The following is a 26,891-nucleotide window of genomic DNA, read 5'->3' on the forward strand; positions in this document are numbered from 1 at the left end:
TCCAACCGATAGGAGGGAGTTGCAAAAGAGCAGTCAAATGGTTGAGAATGACCCTCACATGTCCAAAGCGGTCTAAAATAAAAGTGTTGGTCAAAAGGTCAATAGGGTCAAACAGTATGGAAACAGTGGGAAGGCTGGAGGACCGTTTGACCATAAATGGTCACATGCAAAGATGTTGGACAGTCTAGGTCAAGGTCAAAGGTGGCTACAATGGTTGGGTTGACTAGGTCTAAGTAAAAAATGAACAGTTTTGACGAACAGTCAAAAGCCTATTAAATGAATCGATCAAAGTTTTGGGGATAAAACCACCCCAAAAGCCAAAAAGAATGGTCAAAGATAAGCCAAGAGCCAGACCAAACCAAACCGACCTGAACCTAAACCCAAACCCAACAAAGCTAAAGCCAAAGTCCAATGTCCAAAGTTGAATGCCCCAATGGGCCTTGTCCATGAAAGCAATTGTACCTCAGATAGACTCGCATGTACGACGCTCTCTCCTTCAAACTAGAATTAAACTTTTCAAAGAGGTATGGTTTCCATCCGGAACTTAGCTTATTAGACAAATAATGGGTAATAGGTAGGCTTAGCTAAGTTCCCACATAATTTTGAGACAAAACCCCAACAAATAATTCATCATTGCAAAACTATAATGATATTTCTGATACGCAACAAGTTAAATCTCGTGTTCCAAGGCTCTTAAGCATTTGAGGCAAGTTTTGAAGCTTATTAAGGATAAGTTTATTTAGTTTTTGCATTCCAATTCATGGTTTCTAAAACGAGTTTCATATCAATACGTGATACGAGTATGCTCGGTAAATATAAAGTCCCAACACAACTATGGTTCTACTCTTATCAAGTTGGGCACAAACAATTATAATAACGGACCAGATCCAGCTCAATCGGTTTATTTTGTTCACTATTATTGGAACTTTAGGCTATATCCAACCTTCAAGATCACTGTCTCCGGTTCTGACACTGATGTACCGTATAATCCAAGCGAATCTATCAGGTAGGTCTTAAGTTCACCCAACCCACATGGTAGGTCCAGGTACAGTTATAAATTATCAAGCTCTCTCTCTCTCTCTCTCTCTCTCTCTCTCTCTCTCTCTCTCTCTCTCTCTCTCCAGGCCCTTGGGCCCCTTGAGAATGGAAGTCACAAACCAACATTCACCAACGACAGCCAAGCTAGACACAGTATTGAGCCAAGCCTACAAAGAATATCCAGAACGCCCCCATCAACTCATGTTTCAAGCCCTAATAATTACCTTCAGAATTCATTGAACTGCAAAAAGCATTCAAATCTCAATAATTACCTCCACGTTCATGAAACTGCAAAAGCACCGACCTGCTAAGAAATACTATAATTTCTAATCTAAAGAAGCGTCGATCACCTATGACACCTGTTTCTAAATCATTTTACTCAATAATTTCTAAACATAAGCACATGCCAATCACAAGTTATGAGCAGTTTATTAATAACCACGTAAATGTTATGATGTTTAATTTTTTTATGCAATAAAGAGATATTTTTTAATGTCTATAAAAAGTTAAACCACTAGTTTTTTTTTTTAGCGCAGAGAGGTGAAACGTTGACCATGCCTATTCTCACACAGCCCATCAAGAAATACCCCTTCTCGCACATGAACTCCAAACGTCAATCATAAGACGAACCAAGCCACCTCCCAGCCAGGTGGGACAAGCTCACACGAATCACGATAAAAAGATACATGGCCGTACACTAACACAGTTGACCTTGATTTAGTCCAAGGATTGGAACCGTTTGAACAAGGGTCAGGTCAATCTTGTCCCCATTCAAGCAACGCAGATAAAAGCAACCGAGTGCTCATAATATATTCCGGATCTCGACTGATCTGAATCCTATGGTACCATGTGATATCAAAATCACTAAAAGCCTTTGTTTATATATCCCCTCCCCCCCCCCCAAAAAAAAAAAAAAAAACAAAGTCAACGGGCCATTTTATCCGGGTTTGGATACATAACCAACTAGGCCAATTAGATTTTCTGGGACCAACCTCGATAAAACAGCTAAATTGCCTTTAATTTGCAAACATAGCGTGGAAGACGAATCTGAACCAGATTTTTCAAGACTAAAACTAAAAAATTCAAGCAGTTCAATGTATGACTTGAATGGTTATTAAAAAAATAAAATTGACAATGTCAGGTAGCTGATTGTATATTCCCCCGTTTTCATATGCTATCTTTTTGTTTTTCTTTTCCCTTTATTATAGGAAAACTTTTCATGGGAATTCCAGAAAGGCAGCCATACAGGAGCCAGGATCAGATGCCATCACATGGCACACTTTGAGTGTGCCTCTGTACATGGCTGCCCTCCATCTGCTTTTGGGCCCCACAACTGACAGACTGTCAGCCAAAGATGGAGGGCAGCGAGGTGCAGAGGCACACTAGTGTGCCATGTGATGGCACCTGATCCTGGCTAGCCATACAGAGTGTGACAGAGTTCATATATCAGTTGGTCATCAACCAAGCCTGAAAGAATGAACCAGTTTGGTTGCAATCTTAATCAGACCATGTCAGCCAAGACAGCAAATGGCGACAACTCTTGGCACTTGTAGAGTCAACATGGTAAGTCCATTTGAGTTACTCCTAATTTGGCTGCCAAATCCAAATTTAAGCCAACAGGAGATGGCCAGAATCTATCAGATGAGGTCTCAATTGATTAGATTTGGTAACAGGACTTTATCTTGAGAAACAGATGCAAAGCAAGTCTTTTAAAAATACCATGATATTAACGCAATAAAATCACAATAATATCATGCTATATTGGTAAGAGGTGAGACTTGGAAAATCTAATGATATTATTAGGATTTTCACTGCTTTTAAATATCTCGCAATGATAATTGGCATTTTTTATGACTATGCTTGGAGGAAAAAGAGAACCATATTATTGCAACCCAAAGTTCCAAAATTAAGAATAGCATAAGCACTGAGCTCAAGTACCTGAGACAAGCAGAATTACATAAAACCATTATAAATAGAAAACTAGCGAATCCAAATTTGTGGCGGCATCAACATTTGATATGAAAAGTGAAACCACTAAAATTTGGTAAATCCGGACTATCAAGTTTTAAGAATTCATGGTCCATAAAACAGGCTCATCATGCATGAACATTGTCCACCTGGTATAGAAAATATGATCATCATTTTGGGGAAGCTTACAATCATTCAAGAGAAACAACTCTATCATAAAAGTTAGAAAGCAAGCACGAGTATGCTGGTCATGTAGATGGAAAGTAGAAAAAGGAAAATGAAGGACATAAGCAGATTAAAAAGGAATCAGATTGCATAAAAATATTCTTTTCTCCTTTTGTTTTCATCACCATTTCCCCTTTTCTTTTAGCTCCTTTTCATTTTTTCCCTCCATCCATCTTTCTTTTTTACCTCTTTTGGTACTTTCCCGAACTTTACATCTTTTCTCTTTTTCCTTGTTCTGTGTTGATTTTTTTTTTTTCATTTTTCCCTTGACACTTTGATTTCCTTTCCTCTCAACTTGCTATCTCCATTTTTCTTTTCTCAACTTTTTTCCTTTCACTAGAGTTTTTTTTGCTTTCTTTTTTTTTTCCTTTTTCAACCTTAGATGCCTCTCTTTTCCCCCATTTTCTTTTCTTTTTTTCTGCCATGAACCCCATCACCACCTGAATACCAAGCCTCACATAGCCAATCTAGCTAGACAGAACATCATATGTTCAATGGTCTTGCTTTATGCCATACAACAGCACACAAGCATGCATAGCCGCAACGCTTGCAAGCATACATAAGTACAAAACGAGCAAAATAGATGAGCTGAGCCAGCAAAGTGTGAAAGTTGAGGACAGCTATGTGCAAGTAAGACGAAGCAAATGAAAAAAACTGAAAAGAAAGAAAATATCACCTGACACTAGGACATACGATTAAGAGTTAAATGCAGCGGCAATAATATTATCAGTCAACATGGATATTATGTGGGATAAGAATGGCATGACTTTAGGAGTAATGCCTTTAAAATACTTGTGTCAACATATTTGGACACTAATATCAGTTTTTCCATTTGTTTCTTCAATGATCTTGGGAAGCTTATAAAAGGCCATATCCTCACTTGATCCAAACCTTTGTAAGAATAACTTGCACCTTATGTTGATCTAAAGGAGATATATGAAATTAGACTCCATTGCCTACAAAGTACCCAAACCACCATAAAATGCTTGCAGAACAATAGCAAACTCCCTGCTTAAGCTCTCAACAAAATGTCATCGCTAAGGCAAAATTACAATGGATTTTTTTATTATCATCCATCAGACAATACATATTAACAAACCAAAGACAGGTTTCTTTTGCTTAAGGTGGACTTTTGAAGGGTTTTAAACAGATTACACCATAGAAAGAAATAGTTCCAGATGGATGGGAGGATTCAGACATGCATGAATCATTCTCATATGTTGGTGTTTCCATGGTATCATCTGAAAGGAGATTCACCATCTCCTTAGCTCCTCAACATTGCGGAGAAAGCTAAGCATAATTCTCGACAAGGAGCTTTAAAATTTCACAGCCTATTACACCATACAAGTTATCCTTATCCTTGCACATGTTTTCACCCAACAAAATGATAAGACGAACTTGCACTAGATATGTTTGTAGTAACCAACACCAATACTGGTAGCCAGCATTACTAGGTCACATTTGATGCAAATGATGAGAGAGCAGCCTAGCTCCAAACATTATTCAACCTGAAATGGAATACCATTGTCCATTACTCAAGGGGCACCCAAGAAAGTGACACTTGAATGTGGTGGAAACCTGAATTGGAAGAACACAACCCTACGCGAAATATGTATCACCTGTTTGTTGAGAATCCCCACTTGTTCAAGATTTCAGCCAGTGTCCCAGGCAACATTCAATATGAACTCAAATGAATAGGAAGGATATGAAGTTTCATACTAAAGGAAAGGCATCAACCTTTTGCCCCTTCTAATTAGTGTGAGTTGATTAACATACCAATGTACAGGCAGTGGTAATTGTAATACACAAACAACGAGTAGAAAAATGGAATAAAATTGAAGAAAATTGTCAATCCACAAAAATCATGATCTGACAGAACATAAAGCAGGAATGATATTCACAAGATCATCTGGATGCAATGAAAACCAGCAGATCAAATGCATGTATGTACCAGCTAACAATATTCTATATATCAAGAGTAAATCACAGAAATTGGTGATCCATATAAAATTCATGTTCATAGCAACTAATAATATTTTATATCTTTTTGCTTGACTAAAATTATAACCAGTAAGCTGGTGATTTTGTTATATGTTAAGAAAAAACTCCAAGAGGTCATTGTTAAGAGAGCATTACTACTGTTGAAATAAAAGGAACAAAAGTAGGCATCAGCTCTTTACATTAAAATATTGAAAGCATGCAAAATTAATAGACAAGAACTATTCACAATGAAGCAAGAGTAGTTATTCAGATTTCATAGAAAAGTTGCACTTTATAACAGAACATATGGCCATAGTGATGAAATTGGTAGCACAAAAAAAGGGCACGGGATAGTAACTTCTCAAAAAGAACTATATTCAACAAATTTAATGATCAAGGGTAAATAATGCACTAAATACAAATTCTCTGTAGTTTACTGTAAAGCTCATGACCAACTGCAGATGCTAAACAAGAATATGAAACTGCAGCATGTGAAATGTGAGGATGTCAGGTACCAGACCTCTTGAAGTGATAGCCCTGCATTCTTAGCAGAAATGATCTACTGACCAGACTGCCACCAATCCAGAAGACAGAACCTGCAGAAAAGATACCGCTTCACAGTTACTTGCTGATACGAATGAATGGATTGCCGAAATACTGCAAAAGGATCTGTTCAACAAGACCATGTTCATACTTTGTGCATGAAGACCAAGACATTTTACACATTCTACTTGTCATTTATCTTGTGCCTCCATTTTTCACATAATGGGGCTATCCTAGGAATTCCAAGGAGTACCCAGTCCTGGTGGACAACTGTTGAACATGGAAAATAGGAACAACAGAAGCATCAAAACTGGCAACAACCTACAGCATGACTTCAAATGAGTGATAAATCACCATGACAGGATTTGAGAATCCTATGTGAAACTGTATTTTTCTACAAGAAAGGTATAGAAAACACCCAGTCTTCAGGACTATACATGAATGCAAGAAATGAGATCCTCATTAGTGAAGAACCCTTTCTCTCAATAGTCTTAAATCAACTGAGTTATTTCACGACAACCCTCAAATGAAAAAGCACAAGAAACCAAAAGTTCTAGTTCCCATCTACCAAGCTTAGTTTCGCCACTATCCTCCATCCCTTCTTCCCTTCTGCAATTATCATCAAGCAAGTGGCCTTTTGTGTCACTGACAAGGGCTCCGCACACCTAGCTAGGTGGGGCTTAAGGCTTCCAAGTTGAAGGAGGTCAAGAGTTCAAAAACAGGGTGTTATAGCTCAAAATCAAGCCAGAAGGGTGTGCCGTGCCATTGTGCAGGTAGCACCCAAAAAGGGATTGGAATTGTAAATATCAGACTTGAAACTGTATATATCTGGAGGATTGGAAATTGGGTTTGGGATCCGGGTGGTCTAGCATTAGGGTTGGGTCCAAATAACCTCAATGAGTGAGGTATTAAATAAAGTGTCCCTTGCAATGAGTCAATTGTCTGTGAGAAAGAACCTTCGGAGGGTCATGTAAGATTTTGATCCATGAAAACGTGAGAAGAGGAGGAAGAAGACAGAAGTTGAAACAAGGAGCAGCAGTTCACGTTAATTTCTCGTTTGTATTGCTGTTGTCTATTCACTTGATTTTATGTTACAGGTTAGAGTTTGGTATTTTACCAAAATACCCTTAATAATATTACAGCTTACAAGCTAAAATGATGTGTTTTATAGAATGGATCGGGTCTGCCCAGACACGATCCAAAATCTGTGTACACTAATTTTCTTCCAGCCTCCCTCAAGCTGTACATGTAGTTTGGATCATGGACAGCTTGCTTTTTAAAAACCAGAACCTTTCTCTTGTAAGTCCCTTTGTGAGAATGTCCGTCACTTGATTATTAGAATCAACATACTTTGCCTCAATCTCTTTGTCCTCAATTTTCTCCCGAAATAAAATGATCTAATTGAATGTGCTTAGTTCGGACATGATGAATGGGATTTAATGGGATTTTGATAGCACTTTGATTGTCACGATATATAACGGAGCATCCAACTTTATGATTTAAAATAGTGAGACTATGACAAATCCAAGTAATTTCCACATTGTGAGATGTCATAGAACAATATTCTGCCTCAGTACTTGATCTGGCTACAATGTGTTGCTTCTTGCTACTCTAAGATATTAGATTACTTCTCAAGAACACGCAATATCCTAACACAGACTTCCTCGTACCCGGATCTCCTACCCAATCAGCATCCGTGAAGCCAAAAACAATTAGAGGATCACATTTGTCGAGGTGATATCACAAACCATCACTGAGTGTGCCTTTAATATATCTCAGAATACGCTTCACAACCTTCATATGTCCTCTCAGATCATGCATAAATTGTGATACTTGGCTGACTGCATAGGCTATATCTGGACGAGTGAAACTCAGATATTGTAGCACTCCCACTATGCTTCTATAGGACGTCGCATCTTGAATAGGTTGCCCTTCATCAATTTTCATCTTTTCATTAACAGGTATGGGCATGGAGATTGGTTTACAATCCTTCATTTCAGTCTTGTTAAGCAAATCTATGGTACTTTTTACTGTGATAGGAACAACCAGTTTGTAGTATGATTAATCTAACCCCAAACCCTTCATCTAAAAGTTTCTTTGTAAGTATTCCTTTAACTCTGCCACATGCTGATCAGAACTTCCAGTGGTCACAATATCATCCACATATATCAATAGTATAGTAATTTCATAATTTCCTATGGAAGTAAAGAGAGAATTGTCTACTTGGAATCCATACCTTTGAATTTGATCTGAAAACCTTTGGAACCAAGCTCTTGAGGCTTGTTTCAGTCCATAAAGTGATCGTTGTAGGAGGCATACTTTTCTCATTAGATCACCTTCTGCAAATCTCAGAGGTTGCTCTATATAAACCTCTTCTTTAAGTTCACCATGAAGGAAAGTGTTTTTTACATCCATCTAATGCATTCTCCAGTTATACATAACAGCAAGGGAAAATACCAATTATATGATTTCCATTTTGATCATAGGGCTAAAGGTTTCATGATAGTCCAGACTGTGTTCTTGTGTATCATTTTGCCACAAGTCGAGCTTTGTATCTTTCTATACTTCCATCGGCTTTTTGCTTCACCTTATACACCCATTTGCTGTCAACCGCGTTCTGGTCAATGGGTCTATCAAACATCCTCCATGTTCAGCATGCAGGGAGTGCACATATTTCTTCATTCATTGCCTCGATCTAACAATAATCATTTATTGCCTCTGAGTAGTGTTTAGGTTCTTGGATCTCCATCATTGTATGAAAATATACTTGATAATCAACACTAAAAGCATCATAACTCACCCACCTATCAATGGGATGGCGCTCTCGTGCAGATATGTGCATTTCAGCCTGTGGATTTTGTTGGCCCGTGTCTACATTTAATTCAATGTCAACAGGGGCATATTGTATGGTTTTCAGCTGAATAAAAGTGTTGGACATTTGTTATGCCCTTCTATGAAAAAACTGTCCATATCGTTTAACATTGAGATCAAATGGAGCTATTGAAAGAGTTTGTCGCTGCAATATTATGTTCATCATTGGAGGGAGCAAGTGTAATGAGATATTGCGGAAATATAAAGAGTGCATACAAGCACTTACAACAATGAATAAAAGAGACAATATCACAAGTCCACAAAGGGACAATACAAGCACAAGCCTTTAAGAAGGCAACAATATAAAAAGCCTCTTATTGAGAAGAGAGAAAGCTCTCAAGAATGAAAATACACAAGGGGTTCACCCCTATTTATACAAGAGGGAGAGGAGGAAAAAGGAGGGTCAAAGGGCCTCAAAAGGAGAGCCAAAAGGGGGCTCCCATAGAGTCGTTGGGAGCCCCCAACGGTCACATTTGTGACCGTTGGGGGCTCCAACGACTCTATGGTTGGAGCCCCTTTTAGTCCTCAAAAAATACAAAAAAGAATTCTAAAAAAATAAAAAAAGAAAATTACATTTTGTGAAATTCGAAAATAGTTGTTTTCTAAAACAACTATGTGAAATTACAAAAATACCCCTATCGGGTATTAATGTAATATACAGTATATATATATATATATATTAGATACATTTTAACACCCCCCCTCAAACTTTACGGGGAAATGACGGAAAGTTTGCCAAGAAGAAACATGAAGCGAGGAGCCGGAAGAGCTTTAGTGAAGAAGTCCGCCAACTGATATTCTGAAGTGACATATGGCAGAGCAATAGTTCCTCGTAAGAATTCCTCACGAACATAGTGGCAATCCATTTCAATATTTTTGTACGTTCATGAAAAGTATGATTGCTCGCAATATAGATGACACTCTTGTTGTCGCAACATAGCTTTGAGGCTTCGGTAATATCAACTCCCATGTCTTTAAGCAAACTGTGAAGCCATACAAGTTCCATTATCGTGGTTGCCATAGCCCGGTACTCAGCTTCAGTGGATGATAGTGAAACTTTCTGCTGCTTCTTGCATCGCCAGGCAATCAAAGAGTCCCCTAAAAAGACACAAAAACCAGTAGTTGAGACTCGATCATTGGGATTACCTCCCCAATCTGCATCAGTATAAGCAAGAAGATTCAATGAAGAAGAGGAGGATAGAAATAGCCCTTTATTGATAGTATTCCGAATGTAGCGGATGATTCGGAGAACAACACTCATATGCACAGTTGTAGGAGCATGCTGAAATTGGCTAACTGAGTGAACCGCATGAGTGATATCTGGTCTGGTGATGGTTAAATAGGTAAGAGACCCAATGAGTTGTCTGTAAGGTGTGGGATCTTCCAGAAGAACCCCATCCTCCAACCGCAATTTGGCATTAATAACCTCAGGAGTCTCTACTTTCTTATCATCAGAAATCCCAGACTTAGAACATATATCTGCAGCAAGCTTCATCTGTGACAAAATATATCCTCTAAGGGAATATGCAACCTCAATGCCAAGAAAATATCTGAGAAAACCTAAGTCAGACATATCAAAATTATCTTTTAACATATTTTTAACATTGATAATACTACTTTGATCATTCCCAGTGATAATCATATCATCAACATAAAGCAACAAAATTACGATACTAGAACCTGCATGTTTAACAAAAAGAGCAGTGTCAGTATAACAAGAGTGAAATCTTAACTTTATCATGATATCACTGAAACGATCATACCAAGCCTTAGGGGCTTGTTTAAGACCATACAAGGCCTTCAAAAGCCAAAGTGTTTGACCTTGCTTAATATTTATTCCGGGTGGCGGATCCATATAAACTTCTTCACTTAAACTTCCATTTAAAAAGGCATTTTTGACGTCAAGTTGATAAATAAGCCATTTTTTGGTTGATGCGACAGCTATTAAGGTCCTGACACTAGTCATTCGAGCTACAGGAGTGAAGGTTTCTTCGTAATCAATGCCATATTCTTGAGAGTATCCCTTAGCAACTAATCTAGCTTTATATCGTTCTAAAGAGCCATCGCTTTTAGCTTTAACTTTGAAGACCCAGCGACAACCAATAGGTTTTTTGTGTGAGGGTAGATTAACTATTTCCCAAGTATTGGCCTTTTTTAAAGCATTTAGTTCAACTTCCATTGCTTCAACCCAATGAGGTATAGATTTAGCTTGATTATAGTGGGCCGGTTCAAAATAAGAATGTAGGGTTATTAGACATGCCCGATAGTTGGGAGTTAAGGAATCATAGGATACAAACCTATTTGGGGGTATTGATATTCTAGAAGAATGCCTAACTTGTGGTTCCTCAGTGGATTTAGAAATTTGAGAGTATTTTTCGAGGGTATTTGAATCACTATCATTTGAGAGTGTTATGTCAAGAGGGGATACCTCACAAGTATCGTCTATGGTTTCAAGAAAATCTTCTTGTATGTCATAAATAAGATCATATAAGAATACATAATCAATTTCATTTGTTTCTTCTATTTTATCAAAACCATTTTCTTCTTCTAGAAATGTTACATCTTTTGAAATATATAGTTTATCACTCTTAAAATCATAACATCTATACCCTTTTTTATTTTCACCATATCCCAAAAAAACACATTCAATAGCTTTTGGAGATAACTTATCCCTTTTATGTAGTAGGACAAAACATTTGCAACCAAAAATACGAAGACGATTGAAATCGGGTGAAAATTTAAAGAGCTTTTCATAGAGAGAAGCATTTTTTAACTTAGAAGAGGGCATTCGATTGATTAGATAGGTTGAGGTTAGAACGACTTCGGCCCAAAACTTCTTTGGAATATTCCTAGAAACAAGTAGTGTTCTAGCGGTTTCTATAATGTGCCTATGTTTCCTTTCCGCTAGGCCATTTTGTTGAGGAGTCCTAGGACATGACTTTTGATGGCAAATGTCATTTTAGGTTAAATAGCTTTGGAATTCGTGAGATAAGTATTCGCCACCGGAATCGGATCTTAAAATAGATATGTTACTTTGAAATTGATTTTGAACCTTTTTATGAAAGTCTTTAAAGAAAGTAAATACTTCCGACTTATGACTAAGGAAATAAACCCAAACATACCGAGTAAAGTCATCAATAAACGTAACATAATATGAATAGCCCCCTTTAGACATAACCGGAGAAGGCCCCCAAACATCCGAATGCACCAATTCAAAAGGCCTTGATGAGAGAAAAGTTCTAGTTGGAAATGGAATAGACTTCATTTTTCCAAAAATGCAATCTTTGCAATTAATTTCTTTTTCCTTACAAAATTTGTTTCCAAAAGGAAAGAGATACATTTTAGAATAACTTGGATGACCAAGTCTTTTATGCCAAGTTTCCATATTTTTTTCTTGGACATAAGAACAAAAAAAGTTTGTAGGGAGATCAAGATGGTCCATATAATAGAGGTCTCCCTTTCTATGGCCTTGCCCAATCCGCTTCCCGGACCGGAGATCCTGCACAAAGCAGCCATTAGAGAAAGATATTTCACATCCATGGTCGGCAATTTGAGAAACCGAAAATAGGTTTAAATTTAGTTTGGGAACAACTCTTATTTTTGGAACACAAAAATTTTGTGAATCTTTAAAAGAGCCAATACTTGAAATTTTCAAAAAAGTTTCATCGGTCGTAGAGACACAAGAGTCCTTTGAATTGGTGCAAACATCACTAAGTGCATTTTCATGAGGGGTCATATGAAAAGAAGCTCCCGAGTCAAGGATCCAAGAATACGTACCGGGTGATGATGATGAAGCAATAGCCGCACCCGATGTGGAGGAAGAAACTTTTAGCATTTGTTGGAGAGCCATAGATATTTGTCCAAGAGTTTCTTTAATGTCATTGTTCTTGCCTTCATCTTCCTTGGTGGTGGTTTCTTCAAGAGAGGCCACTTTAGGCTTGAAGGTTCCAATAAGCTTTGGACAAGCGGGTCTAATGTGACCCGGCTCATTGCAATAATGACAAACAATCATTTTTCTTCCTCCATTGTAGTTTCCTTGTTTCCCAAAATGAGGAGGCTTATAGGTTCTAACATTGTTACCCGATTTTGATACGGCATGGACTTCATCAACATGATTACTCATGCCAAGCCTTGTCTCCTCTTGAGTGATTTCGGCAATAGCATCCTCAATAGGAGGAAAAATAGATCTATAGAGAAGTGAAGATCTCACTTGCTCAAATTCGGGACGTAGCCCAAAAAAAAATTGAAACAATCGTTCTTGTTCCATTTGTTTTTGCCTTAAATCAATATCTTCCATAGAAATTCATTTTTGCTCCAAGAGAGCCAATTCATCCCATAGTGGGTTTAGGGCACTATAATAGTCTTGAATGCTAGAATCACCTTGCTTGATGGTTCTAATCTTTTCTTGCAAGAAGTATGCTCTTGCAAGATCCTTTTGGGTATACATACCCCTCATAAAGGACCAAGCCTCATTGGCTCTACGAAATTTAGTTATATTAGCACATACCTTAAGCTCCACATTGTTCATAAACCACGCAAGGATTTTTGCGTGATTGCTTTCCCAATCTTCCACTTCCTTTTGATGACTTTCAATGACCTTGAGGCGAGCATCTCCCTCAAGAGCCTTTTCTTGACCTTCTTCCATCTTCGTGAGCATAAGCTTTGGTTCTGGAACGGTCCCCAAGACAAAACCCCAAAGCTTCTTTCCTTTGAGATTATTTTTCATTGCCGATGCCCACATCATATAATTCTTTCCATTGAGCTTGAAAGAAAGGTCAATCTTTGTCTCCATGATGTTGCCAAGAAGTGAGAAGATGTCCACTAAATATGAGATACACGAACCACACCTTTCCTTCAAGAATCGAGTGGCTCTGATACCATGTAATGAGATATTGCGGAAATATAAAGAGTGCATACAAGCACTTACAACAATGAATAAAAGAGACAATATCACAAGTCCACAAAGAGACAATACAAGCACAAGCCTTTAAGAAGGCAACAATATAAAAAGCCTCTTATTGAGAAGAGAGAAAGCTCTCAAGAATGAAAATACACAAGGGGTTCACCCCTATTTATACAAGAGGGAGAGGAGGAAAAAGGAGGGCCAAAGGGGCCTCAAAAGGAGAGCCAAAAGGGGGCTCCCATAGAGTCGTTGGGAGCCCCCAACGGTCACATTTGTGACCGTTGGGGGCTCCAACGACTCTATGGTTGGAGCCCCTTTTAGTCCTCAAAAAATACAAAAAAGAATTTTAAAAAAATAAAAAAAGAAAATTACATTTTGTGAAATTCGAAAATAGTTGTTTTCTGAAACAACTATGTGAAATTACAAAAATACCCCTATCGGTATTAATGTAATATACAGTATATATATATATATATATATTAGATACATTTTAACAGCAAGCAGGGATGCATAATCAGCTACACTTTCTTTTGGCAGATCTACACATGAAGTATCCAGCTGCATAGAAAAATTCAACCAATCTTGCATATCATAATTATATATGAAAGAGGAGATTTATCTGTATCGGAGCCTTTTTCTGTAAAAACAAAATTGTTTTCATCAAAAACGACATGCCTGGATATAGTTATGCATAGTTTTGTAGGGTTCCAATAGCGGTACCCCCTATATTCATCATCATACCCAACAAACTTGTATATTGATGCCTTTGGGAGAAATTTATTACGCTGAGAATCGTCTACATGAACATAGCAAACTCAGCCCCATATTTTCAAATCTTGGAAACAAGGATCTCGTTGAAAAAGAACTGAATATGGTATCATATTATTCAAAATTTTCATTGGCAGCCTATTTATGATGTGGACAATTGTATGAAAAGCTTTGGTCCATAACCCCAAACAAGCATGACTCGTGTGAATCATTGTCATAGCACTGTCAACTATATGTTGATGGTTCCTTTCATCTGTACCATTATGTTCAGGTGTATGAGGGCATGATTTTTGGTGTATTATGCCATGACTTTGTAAATAAGCATTGGAACTATATTCACCACCACCATCACTGTGAAGACGGATGATATTTCGCTTAAACCGGTTTTTCACAAAGGCATGGAAACAACAAAACAAGCCAAACACTTCATATTTTTGTTTCATGAAAAAGATCCATGTATATCGACTATAACCATCTATGAATATCACATAATACTTAGTTGATAAATAAGAGGAAACGGGAGCTGGACTCCAAACATCAGAATAAATGATTTCAAAAGGAAAAGAAGCCCTTTTATTGATAACTTGAAAAGGGAGTTGATGACTTTTACACACTTGATAACTAGGACAAAGACTCTTTGTCACCAACTCTTTATTGCAAAAAGAACCAGACACTAGACCAACACTAACTAAAGATTGCAAAAAAGGTTGGCCACAATGGGCGAGACAATGATGCCAAAGATCAACCGGTGGTGTCGAAGTAGACCGAGATTCAGAAAGGAGCAATGAAAACTTTTGGGCTTCCTTTATCACATATAGGGTTCCTGTCTCTTTCCCCTTCAGCATATGTTTCTTTTGAATCCAGTCCTTTCACATAAACAGGAGTAAAAATAATAGAAGAATTATTGTGTTGACAAAGTTAAAAAACTGACACAAGATTACGTTTGAGGCCCGAGACAAGAAATGTGTTAGATAGAACTAGAGGTTTTGGGCTGCTAGAGAGGTAGCCTTTTCCTACATGAGTGATGGGATGAATAGTTTTGTCACCTATAATAATTTTACCATGGTCAGTATATACCTTGGGTTCAAATATATTACCCTCATCACCTCTAACATGATTGTTGGCTCCTGAATCCAAGATCCATGCTTTATCTAAAGATCCTTTTTCCGTTTGGTCCACCTGTATTCCCTAAAATGTTGCAGCTAAGGCTTCATGATTGTTGTTGTTCATTGCTTTGCTGAATTTGAGCATAATTAGTGATATATTCGACCTTTTTCGCTCCAGCTGTCACTCCATAATTAGGCAAAACCCAGCAGTCAGCTGCACTGTGCCCTCTTTTCTTGCATAGCTGACAAGACTCCCACAATTCTAATTTGAATGCTGCTGAAAAATTTGTTGTTGCTGCATTAAGGGAAGTAATAGTCTTCCCCTTATCCATAGTTCCTGCCACATCCCCGTGATCTGAAATTATTCTGTCGCCATCGGCCTCTATTCGACCCCACATTAATATTGAGAACTTCAATAGGTTTGTTTTGTTGATCACTTCCCTTTTTAACATGTGAAGCCTCATGTTGCAGCCAATTTCTCATAAGAAGGAAGGTGCTCCTGGCACTCCAGAGATATGACAAGCATGGAATACTCCGGTCCAAGTCCAGCAAGTATTTGCAAGACCTTGTCCTTGTCAGAAACGGGCTGCCCAATCAAGGCCAACTCATCAGTAACAGTCTTCACCTTGTTCATGTATTCCATAATAGATGATAAATTCTGTTTCAAATTAAGAAACAGAGATTTCAGCTGCATTGCCCTAGATTCATAAACCTGAGAATAAACTTCGCGGAGTTTATCCCAGAATTCCTTTGCACTCATCCCATCATCTATGCTGATAAGAACATCCTGTGAGAGAGTAGACAAGAGATATGCCATCAACATTTTATCCTGCCGAATCCATTGATGATACACGAGGTTTCGTGTGAGACGACTGCCAATGTTCCCTTCTCCATCCTTTTTCTCAGTTAAGAATTCAAACGGCTTGGGATCAGAGTCATCCAGGTGTCCCATCAAATCCAGGCTCTCTATGAAGTAATTCGACATTTCTAGATTAGGTAGTTGGAAGAGGTAAGTTTTTATGGAACAAGTTTGGAAAGGAGGGAAGGATTCAAGGGAAAAGGAATGGAGATTTGAGCCATTTGTAGAAGTTGGAAGCAGAGGCTAGATGAATAAACAAGATGTGAAATGAGATCCACTTTTTTTTGGGTCAGGTAGGGTCGAAAAACTGAATATAACCCGAGTTGTTGCAGGAAAATACTAAATAATAAAAGAGGGATTCAAGAGAAGCTGAGATTCCAAAAAATCATGTTTTGCGTGATTTTGATATTTTTTTACAGGAAAAATATTAAAGAAAAGGAAAATTTGAAAGATCATCCCCTTCCCCCTTTTTTTTCAAGAAAGTACGATTTCCCTCTTGAGATATGGAGACAAGAAAGAATCGATATGCAAAAGATTCAAGAGAAAGAAAAGAGATATTTTTTTTTGAAATACCAAAGAAAAGAGGGGAAGGAGAGATTTTGGGAAAATCCAAGATATTTTTCAGAGATTTGAGGAGAAAATAAATTCAGAGAAAAAATGTCGAAGATTGGAAGAGAGGGATCAAGATTAAAAAAACATAAGGAAAAATGTGGTTTTCCTTAGGAAAAGATTGGAAAGTTTAAGAGGAGAGAGATCAAGAAGAAGAGAGATAGAGGGAATATTAGATCTGATCAAAACTCACCTGGATGAAGAAAGAACTGGCTCTGATACCATGTTAGATTTTGATCCCTGTTGAATACCTACACGAAAACATGAGAGGAGGAGGAAGAAGACGGAAGTTAAAACAAGGAGCAGTTGTTCACGATAATTTCTCGTATGTATTGTTGTTGTCTATTCACGATAATGAAATTGTGGTCTTCCACAAAAGCACTTGAATCTCTTAAAAGAATGTCTATCAAAGACACTTCAAACAAGACCCATAAAAGGGTATAAAGGGAAGAACACAAAATAAAATAATAAATCTTTATTTCTAATCAAAATGCATAAGAAACATTGATGCATACAAAGGAGGGGTTCACCCATGTTTATACAAGAAGAATAGAATGGGTTGAGCTCTCCCAAAAAAAGTCTAGTCCAACGGCTAGAACCTAGTCAAGTTCTAACTAAGAACTCCACTAGATTATATATCTAGTTCAAACTGAACTAGATATATAAAGAGAAAAAATAAAATGAAGAAAAATAAAAAAGTTAATAAAAGAGAAAATATATATAATAATAATAATATATAATATTATTATTATATATATGTTACAATTTACCATTTAACACTCCCCTTCAAACTTATGGTACAATGAGCAAAAGTTTGTCTAAGAGAAAGTGAAATCTGGGAGCAGCGAGAGGCATGGTAAAGAAGTCTCTTAATTGATACTCTGACGTAACATATGGCAGATCAATGGTTTCATGTAAGTATTCATCTCTTACACAGTGACAGTCCATCTCAATGTGTTTGGTGCGCTCATGGAATGTCTAGTTGCTTGCAATGTAGATCGCACTTTTGTTATCACAACACATTTTTGAAGTTTGCGTCACTTCAGCTCTCATATATGCTAGCAATCATTTGAGCCAAACAACTTCCATAGTGGTGGTTGTCATGGCATTGTATTCAGCTTCGGTGGAGGAAAGAGAGACCTTCTGCTGCTTCTTGCACCTCCGTGAAATTAAGGATTCACCTAAAAACACACAAAAACAATGGTTGAGTGTCTATTATTGGAATCACCTCACAGTTAGCATCAGTATATGCAATTAAATTTAAAAACGATAAAGCAAACAAGAAGAGTCCTCATGAAAGAGAGGACTTTAAGTATCTAATAATATGCAAAACTGCTCTCATATGCACAGAGGTGAGAGTACGCTTAAACTAACTAATGTGTTATATCTAGCCTAGTAATGGAAACATAAGAAAGGGCTTTGATAAACTGTTTGTAAGGAGTAGGATCATCAAGAAGTTCTCCATCATCCATTCTCATTTTAACGTTGACAACTTCTAAAGTGTCTACTTTCTTATCATCTGTAATTTCAGACCTAAAAACAATATCAAAAGCAAATTTAGATTGAGATATCAAATACCCACGAGGGGAATAATCAACTTCAATGCCTAAAAAATATCTTAATAAACCTAAGTCAGTCATTTCAAAGTGAGTTTTAAGAAGAGTTTTGATATTTGCAACTCCCTGTTTGTCGTCTTCGGTTATAATCATATCATTCACATAGAGAAGGAGAAGACTTATGTCTGCATCAGATTTTTTAATAAACAAAGCAGTGTCAGTTAAACAAAATTGAAAACCAATATCAAGCATAACATGACTAAATCTGGCATACCAGGCTTTTGGTGTTTGTTTAAGACCACAAAAAGTTTTTTCTAGACGAAGAACTTTACCCTTAGAGATACTAATATCAGGTGGTGCTTTCATGTATACTTCTTAAATGAGATTCTCATTCAGAAAAGCATTTTTAGCATCCATTTGAAAAATAAGTCATTTTTTAATTGACGCCAAAGTTATTAAAGTTCTGACAGTGGTCATACGAGCCACAGGAGCGAAGGTTTCTTCATAATCAATACCACACTCTAGGGTATATCCTTTTGCCACTTGACGGGCCTTATACCTTTCTAGGGTTCCATCACCTTTGGTTTTGACCAGTGTTATCAAAAATGCGCCTTGAGGCGCAAAAGGCATGCCTCGCCTTGAGGCACGGCCCTCTGTGCCTGAAGGCGCAAGCCTGAGGCACAAAAAAAAATTACAACAAGATTTCTGAGACATAATCAACAAAGTTTTTGTAGATTAATCTCATATATTTTCCAGTTATTTCAGTTATGTAATAAGTTTATTAGTATATTACTATATTTTAACTTTTGTTGGTTAATCTTGTATATTTTTCAGTTATTTCAGTCATGTAATTAGTTTCTTAATATATTTTAACTTTTGTTGGTTAATCTCATATATTTTTCAGTTATGTAATCAGTTTTTGGTTAATTTTATATGTTAATCTCATATTTTCTAGAATAATCTCATATATTTTAACTTTTGTAGGTTAACCTCATATTTTTTAGTTATGTAATCAGTTTCTTAGTATATTTTAACTTTTGTTGGTTAATCTCATATATTTTCCAGTTATGTAATCAGTTTTTAGTTACTTTTATATGTTAATCTCACACTTTTTTAGAATAATCTCATATATTTTAACTTTTTTTGTTAATCTCATATATTTTTTAGTTATGTAATCAGTTTTTAGTTACTTTTACATGTTAATCTCATATTTTTTAGAATAATCTCATATATTTTAACTTTTGTTGGTTAATCTCATATATTTTCCAGTTATGTATTTGGTTTCTTAGTATATTTTATCTTTTGTTGGTTAATCTCATATATTTTCCAGTTATGTAATCAGTTTTTAGTTACTTTTATATGTTAATCTCACATTTTTTAGAATAATCTCATATATTTTAACTTTTGTACGTTAATCTCATATATTTTCCAGTTATTTCAGTTATGTAATCAGTTTCTTAGTAAATTTTAACTTTTTTGGTTAATCTCATATATTTTTCAGTTATATAATCAGTTTTTAGTTACTTTTATATGTTAATCTCATATTTTTTAGTATTTATTTGAGATTTTCTATTTCTTATTGGTTGTTATTTCATCAATAAAGCATTTCTTTATTTATTTGTATTTTTAGATATTTTTTATAATTTTTTTAAAGTTTTCAAAAAAAAATTTGAGGCTTACGCTTTATGCCCTCACCTCAGTTTTTGGTGGAGCGTCTCGCTATGCCTCAACGCTTTTTACAACACCGGTTTTGACTTTGTAGACCCACTGATAGCCTATAGATTTTTTACCTAGAGAAATATCTTGAATAGTCAAAGTGTTGGCCTTTTCTAATGCATCGAATTTTGTTTTCTTCTATATGATTTTTGGCTTGAAAATAAGATGATGGTTCAACATATGATTGTATTAATGCAATAGCTGCCCTATATTGAGTGAAAAAGATTCGTAAAACACAAATTTTTCAGGAGGTCTAGAAATTCTAAACGTCCTTTGGGTGGAACTTCAGAGTATTTTTCTAATGCACATGGAAGATTTTGCTCTCTACGTCTTGAATATTGTAGACTAACATCCCTGTGGGTTTGTTCTCCATTATCGACATCATTTTCAATAGCAATAGGACTTTGATCATTGTCAAAGTCACATTTAAAATCACATTCATTGTATTTTAAAGTTAGATCAATTAAAAAAGAATATTCAGTGACATCCTTGGATTTTTCGAATTCAAAGAAACTTTCTTTTTTCAAAAATGATACATTACTTAACACATACAATTTTTCATTTTGAAAATCTAAACACGTTTAGCCTTTTTTATTATAGCATATCCTAAAAAGGCACATGGGATTGCACGAGGAGAGAGTTTGTCATTTTTGTTGGTGAAAACAAAACATTTGTATCCAAAGACTTAATCTAGAATAATCTAGAGATAAATTGACAAGTTTTTTTATTGGAGTTATATTCTTTAATGAGGAATATGTCATTCTATTAATGAGATGGGTGGCAATTAGGGCAGCCTCAGCCCAAAACCCTTTTGGAATTTGATTTGCAATTAGCAAGGTCCTAGTAGTTTCCATAATGTGCCGATGTTTACATTCGGATAGGCCATTCTGTTGTAGAGTGTGTGGACAATCTCCTCCTAATCAGTATGAAAATATTATTTTGAAATTTATTTTTAACCATTTTATGAAATATTTGAAAGTTAGCAAAAACTTCAGATTTATGTTTAAGAAAATAAATCCATGTCTAGAAAAGTCATCAAATGACATAATATGCATAACGACCTTTGAAATTAACCGGTGTAGGTCCCCAAACATCTGAATGTATTAACTCAAGTGGTCTTGAAGAAACAAAAGTTCTACTAAGAAATAGTAATCTTTTCATTTTGCCAAGAATGCAACATTTACAAGAAAAACATTCAGAATTACAAAATTTCCACAAACTTGGAAAATGTTGAATTTTAGACATGTGAAGATGGCAGTCTTTTGTGCCATAAATCTAATTCCAATTTTTGAACATTATAACAAAATGCATTCTTGGGCAATTCCAAAAAGTCCATGTAATAGAGTCCTCTATAGTCTTCCCCGATCAGCTTCCCTGACTGACGATCTTGTACCCAATAACCATGAGAAGATAAGGAGATATTTCATTCATAATCAAATATTTGCGAAACAAATAAGAGATTCAAATTTAGTTTAGAATTATATTTAACTTCTGGAATAAAAAAGATGATTTTTTAAAATATTTCAAAACATCCTACTCCTTTTATTTCAAGAGACATCAGCTGTAAAAAGCCTTGACATACTTGAGTTATTTTTAAGACATTCGAATAGGCTATTGACATTTAAGGTCATGTGAAAAGAAGCACTAGAATCTAAAAACCAAGGAAAGTTACCTTGACCGAAGAAAGATACAACAACCGCTCCAATTGAGGCTTTAGTTGAGGAGGATACCCTTTTGAGAAGAGGTTGAAGAATTTCCATCAATTAAGCCATAGATATAGATGCATCTTGATCTTTTTACTCAGATGCAACTCTTTTTTTCTTCTATTCTTTTTAACTTTGGACATTGAGGCCTATAGTGCCCCGGTTCGTGACAATGATGACAAATGACTTTTCTTTTGTCAAAGTCACCACAAAATAAGGTGGCTTGTAAGTGCGTGTATGATTTTTTGGTCTAGACACAGCTAAAACAAAGTCATCATCAACTTTTGAAGTATTTTTTCTAAGTTTATTTTCCTCCATAGTGAGCTCTTCGATAGTATCGAAAAATAGAAGGAATTTTTCCATAATGTAAAAGGGTCAATTTAGTGGATTCAAACTCTGGCCTCAAACCATTCACAAATTGATAGAAATGTTTCATATCGAGTTGTTTTTGGCGAAGTTCGATATCTTCGGCACAATGTTATTTAGGCTCAAGAAGAACCAACTCTTTCTAAAGTTCGGACAACTCATTGTAATATTTTCAAATAATTTTGTCTTTTTTAGTCATTGTCCGAACTTTGTCTTGTAAATTGCATACATGTGCAATATCTTTAAGAAAATACATATTTTTAAGGTATTCTCAAGCCTTATCAGCATGCTCAACTTAGCAAGACTAGATCATTTCTTAATGTCTACGCTATTAATTATCCATGACATAATTTTTGCATGCGCTATCCTACAATCTTTCCATTTTTTTTTAAAGCATTGTTCTTCTCCCCTTCCGTTAAAGGAACTTCTTTATCACCCTTTATTTTAGTGAGAAATAGTTTAGGTTCCAAATCGGAACCATCCACTATATCCCATAACCCTATTCCCCAAATGCGGTGCTTCATAATCGAAGCTCAAATTACATAATTAGTATCATTTAGTTTCATGGGTATTATGGTGATCTTATCATTGTCATTCATCTTTTACAAGGGTGAGAAAAGAATAGATGAGAGTATAAGAGAGAGGCTGAATAAGAAATGATACAAATTTTTGTAGCAAAAATTTCTTCAATTTCCTCATTTCTTCAAAAGAGTCTTATTGAGCTACGAACAAGGTGATGAAACACCTTTTGCAAGTGAGGCACGAAAAACAAGGCAAAAGTTCTTCAAGATCTAAAATTTTCATGTCTCTGATACCATGTAATAAAATGGTGGTCTTCCACAAAAGCACTTGAATCTCTTAAAATAGTGTCTATCAAAGACACTTCAAACAAGACCCATAAAAGGGTATAAACGGAAGAACACAAAATGAAATAATAAATCTTTATTTATAACCGAAATGCTTAAGAAGCATTGATGCATGCAAAGGAGGGGTCCACCCCTATTTAAACAAGAAGAATAGAATTGGGAGAGCTCACTTTGAGCTCTCCCAAAAAGAGTCGTTGGACTAGAGTCCAACGGCTTTTATTATCGCCTAGTTAAGTTCTAACTAACTTAGACTAGATTATATATCTAGTTCAAACTGAACTAGATATATAAAGAGGAAAAATATTGAAGAAAAATAAAAAAGGTAATAAAAGAGAAAATATATATGTATAATAATAATATAATATTATATATAAATATATGTGTTACAATTTACATTTTAACACAATTTGATTTTGTATTACAGTTTAGGATTTGGTATTTTACCAAAATAACCTTAATAATATTACAGCTTACAAGCTTACATGACGCGTTTTATAGATTGGATTAAGTCTGCCCAATCCAAAATCCGTATACACTAACTTTCTTAGTCTCCTCGAGGATTTCCCCTTTGGCATATCTCCATCTCTTTTATCTTCTCCATTCCAATCATGGCTTCGGCCTACCACTCCTCATACATCACCAAGTATGGCTAGGTACCATGCACCGCTCACCTTGCCTGGGGTGCTGATGCAGCTCATGAATGCTCTGCTCCCCTTTCCACCCATCGAACACACCGTTGGTGCCTCTGCAGGTACGCAAACCCACTGGTGGTTGTTGCACTCAAGCAGACTGTTACCCTTGCACAGCCACCAGCATTGAGGGAGGTAACACCGGGGTGTACGTCCTTTGCTGGAAAGCGTAAACCAAATGAGAAATTATCCCCAGCCACAAATGCAGGTCCACAGTTAATGTGACACCGCTCGGCCCGTAAAAAGAGGTCCAAACCATAAGGTGGTTTCTCACTTCGGGTACCTGACCTGACTCGGGTTGGGATCTGGAAATTTAAAGAACTTAGCCGAATAAAATATGGCATGTCCTGACCCAACAACTTATCGGGTCGAGCTCGGGCAGGGGTCTCAACCACACTCAAGCCCTTACTATCCCAGACTCCCAGTTAAAATAAAAATTCAAAAGGTGTTAAAAACAAAACCCTTAAGTCTAGGTCCCCATTCAAATTTCAAAAAGAAGGTCGAACAACTAGCTTGGCCTGATAGACAGTTGTCATGATTGACATGACAACTGCAGCAAGCCAGCGTCTCCCCTTCCACTTTTTCCTTTTTTTTGTTTTTTTTTAGTTACCTCTCTCTCTCTCTCTCTCTCTCTCTCTCTCTCTCTCTCTCTCTCTCTCTCTCTCTCTCTCTCTCTCTCTCGTTAAGATTGTGCTTCTAATATATATATTCATATATATATATATATAATATATTAATATATATGTATGTAAACCAAAATATCCATGTCATTTTACTTTATAACAGAGGTCAACCCATTTGAGGTTGACCGTACCTTTTATTTCTTTTTTTCTTTTTTTTTATTTTTTGATGTCATCGATTGGGACAGCTCCAACTAGCTATTGGAGTTGCTCCCAATGGTCACAAATGTGATCGTTAAGAGCAGGCATCTCTTACTCTTATTATAAATATAAGTTCTCTCCTTATCTATGTTTTCTCAAGCGTTGTGTAATACGAAAGCTATTATTTTTTACACTCTTGGCCCTTGTGTGGGTATTGTGAATTGATCCTTAAGGGGTTCTTTTGTGGATTGGTTGTGTTCTTGAAAGCCCATAAGAGGCTCTTGTTTGCTTTTGTTCTTATTTCAATATATGATATCATGCTCTTAGGTTGTGATTCATTCAAAAAGGCCAAGAGGAGGATCGTGAGATTAGTGGAGTATCAATTCGTAGTATTGTTGAATTGGAAAGCACACCATCAAAGCTCTCTTCAACAAATTCTTGTTATCTTCTTTTTCTCTCTCCCTATCTCTCTCGTATTATTATAAAAAATGGAGGATGAAAGAGAAGTAGTCGTCTCTATTCCTGTGAGACTCAATGATACTGAATATGCTATGGGTTTGGTTGATAGCACCAAAAGAGAGCCTAAATTTATCCATACCAAGATGGAAAATGAAAAGAAAGTAGCTCTTCAAAAACAAATCAAATATGAGAAAAAATGGAAAGAATGATGGGTCATTCCAAGATAATTCGATGGCTCATCAATAGTGTTGACATCAAAAAATGTTATAGCTTATCAAAATTTGATTTTGTTAGTGATGCATGGAAGTATCTTAAGGATATGTATAATCTTATGGATATAGCTCACATATACAATATGCAAAATAAGGTGAGAACTATGACCCAAGAAAAAATAAGCATTAAGGAATATTACAATGTTTTTTCTTTTCTTTAGGATAAATTCTATGTAACATGGGTGCGGGTGCGGGTGCAGGGATTCGGCACTTCAAAAAAACCTGGGTGCGGGGGTGCGGCAGGGGCAAAAATGAATGTATGGTAGCTGTTAAGGTCCATGACATTTATGTATGTTAGCACGTTCACCCCAAAGATGAAAGTGATGAGTTGTGGAGCCTGATTCATTGTTTTTGCCCTTGCAGGAAGGGGGGTCTGGGTGCTCCCCCCGGCGCGGGTCCTGCTGCGCGGTCAGCAGGCGGGGTCCAGGGGGCCCGCCCCTGGCGGGGGGTTATAGGGGGGCAGCCCCCCCCCCCCAAAGAATTTTTTTTTAATTCCGTAGCTCTTTTCATAGGGCAAAAAAAAATTTAAAAATCCAAAAAAAATGAACAAAAATGACCCTGGGTGCGGTCAACGCACCCAGGGTCGGGTTGACCGCACCCGCGTCGAGTCGCGTCGACGCGGGTGTGGCACCCTGCTAGCCGAATCCCTGTGACATAGGATAAATTAGCTCTTGTAGAGCCAAAGTAGCATTGCCCCCAAGATGTAGAACTCCGTAAAAAACAAATTAGAATAGAGCATTTCTACTAATTTATTAATAGGCTTAGACCCGAATTTGAAATGACCAAATTGGCCCTTCTTCGTATAAGTGTACCTACCATAGTTGAAACTCTTGAAAAATTAACTATGGAGAAAAATATATTGAAAAAATCATCTTCAAAAGAGAAATAATTTGTGCTTGCTATATCCAGGCCCAGAAATCACACAAGGGCTTATAAGCCCCCTCACTTTGGAAGAAGTATAATGAGAATGAAAGAAATTTCAATAATTTTGGAAGAAGCCAAAATGACAAAAGAGATGATCATGAATACAAAAAGAGTGGCAAACTAATATGTTATCATTGCTACAAGTTGTGTCATATCAAGCCTTTTTGCCCTAAAAGAAAGAAAGAAGATCAAAGAAATGATAAAAAAGTGGCATCAGCAGGATCATCTCTTGAAAAAAATGGTGTAAATGACTCCAAATGCATCGTCTCATTATCCTTGGCACAACTCATGGAGGCATTGTAACCAATGTTCAAGAAACAATTTTCTTCCTTCTCGGGTGTGACCATATCCACATGCATTGATCCCGGTAAGACTTCTTGGATTCTTGATTTCAGTCCTTCTTTTCATATGACACCAAATGAGTCTACACTATTCGAATGTCATACTAACCTAAATAATTCTAATGTTTCAACTGATGATGAAATTTCTTTAAAAATCAAAGTTTTTGGGTATTTACCACTGTTGTTAAAAGCGTGCCTTGAGGCGAGGCGAGCCTTTTGCGCCTCAAGGCGCCTGCCTAAGGCGTGCGTGAAGAAGAAGATATATATAGTTTTTTTTAATCTTGTTATGTTGTGTAGTTTTTTCACAG

At 36.5% G+C, this 26,891-nt stretch overlaps 1 protein-coding gene across 5 annotated transcripts in view; it reads right to left on the reverse strand.

Moving 5' to 3' along the window:
- Positions 1 to 2,994: 2,994 nt before the first annotated feature.
- LOC149832161 (zinc finger CCCH domain-containing protein 27-like) overlaps positions 2,995 to 26,891 on the reverse strand; it is a 73,327-nt gene continuing 49,430 nt past the window's right edge. Inside the window, exons 8-9 of one of the 5 annotated variants that reach the window (XR_016433086.1) lie at positions 5,732 to 5,807; positions 2,995 to 3,155 (exon numbers count right to left, since the gene is read on the reverse strand). The gene's annotated coding sequence lies outside the window, so the exon portion shown is untranslated. The other 4 variants (XR_016433089.1, XR_016433087.1, XR_016433088.1 and 1 more) reach the window with 4 other exon arrangements.

This window comes from Nuphar pumila, chromosome 7, assembly GCF_984573655.1.
Source record: "Nuphar pumila chromosome 7, dmNupPumi1.hap1.1, whole genome shotgun sequence".
NCBI classification, from domain to species: Eukaryota; Viridiplantae; Streptophyta; class Magnoliopsida; order Nymphaeales; family Nymphaeaceae; genus Nuphar; species Nuphar pumila.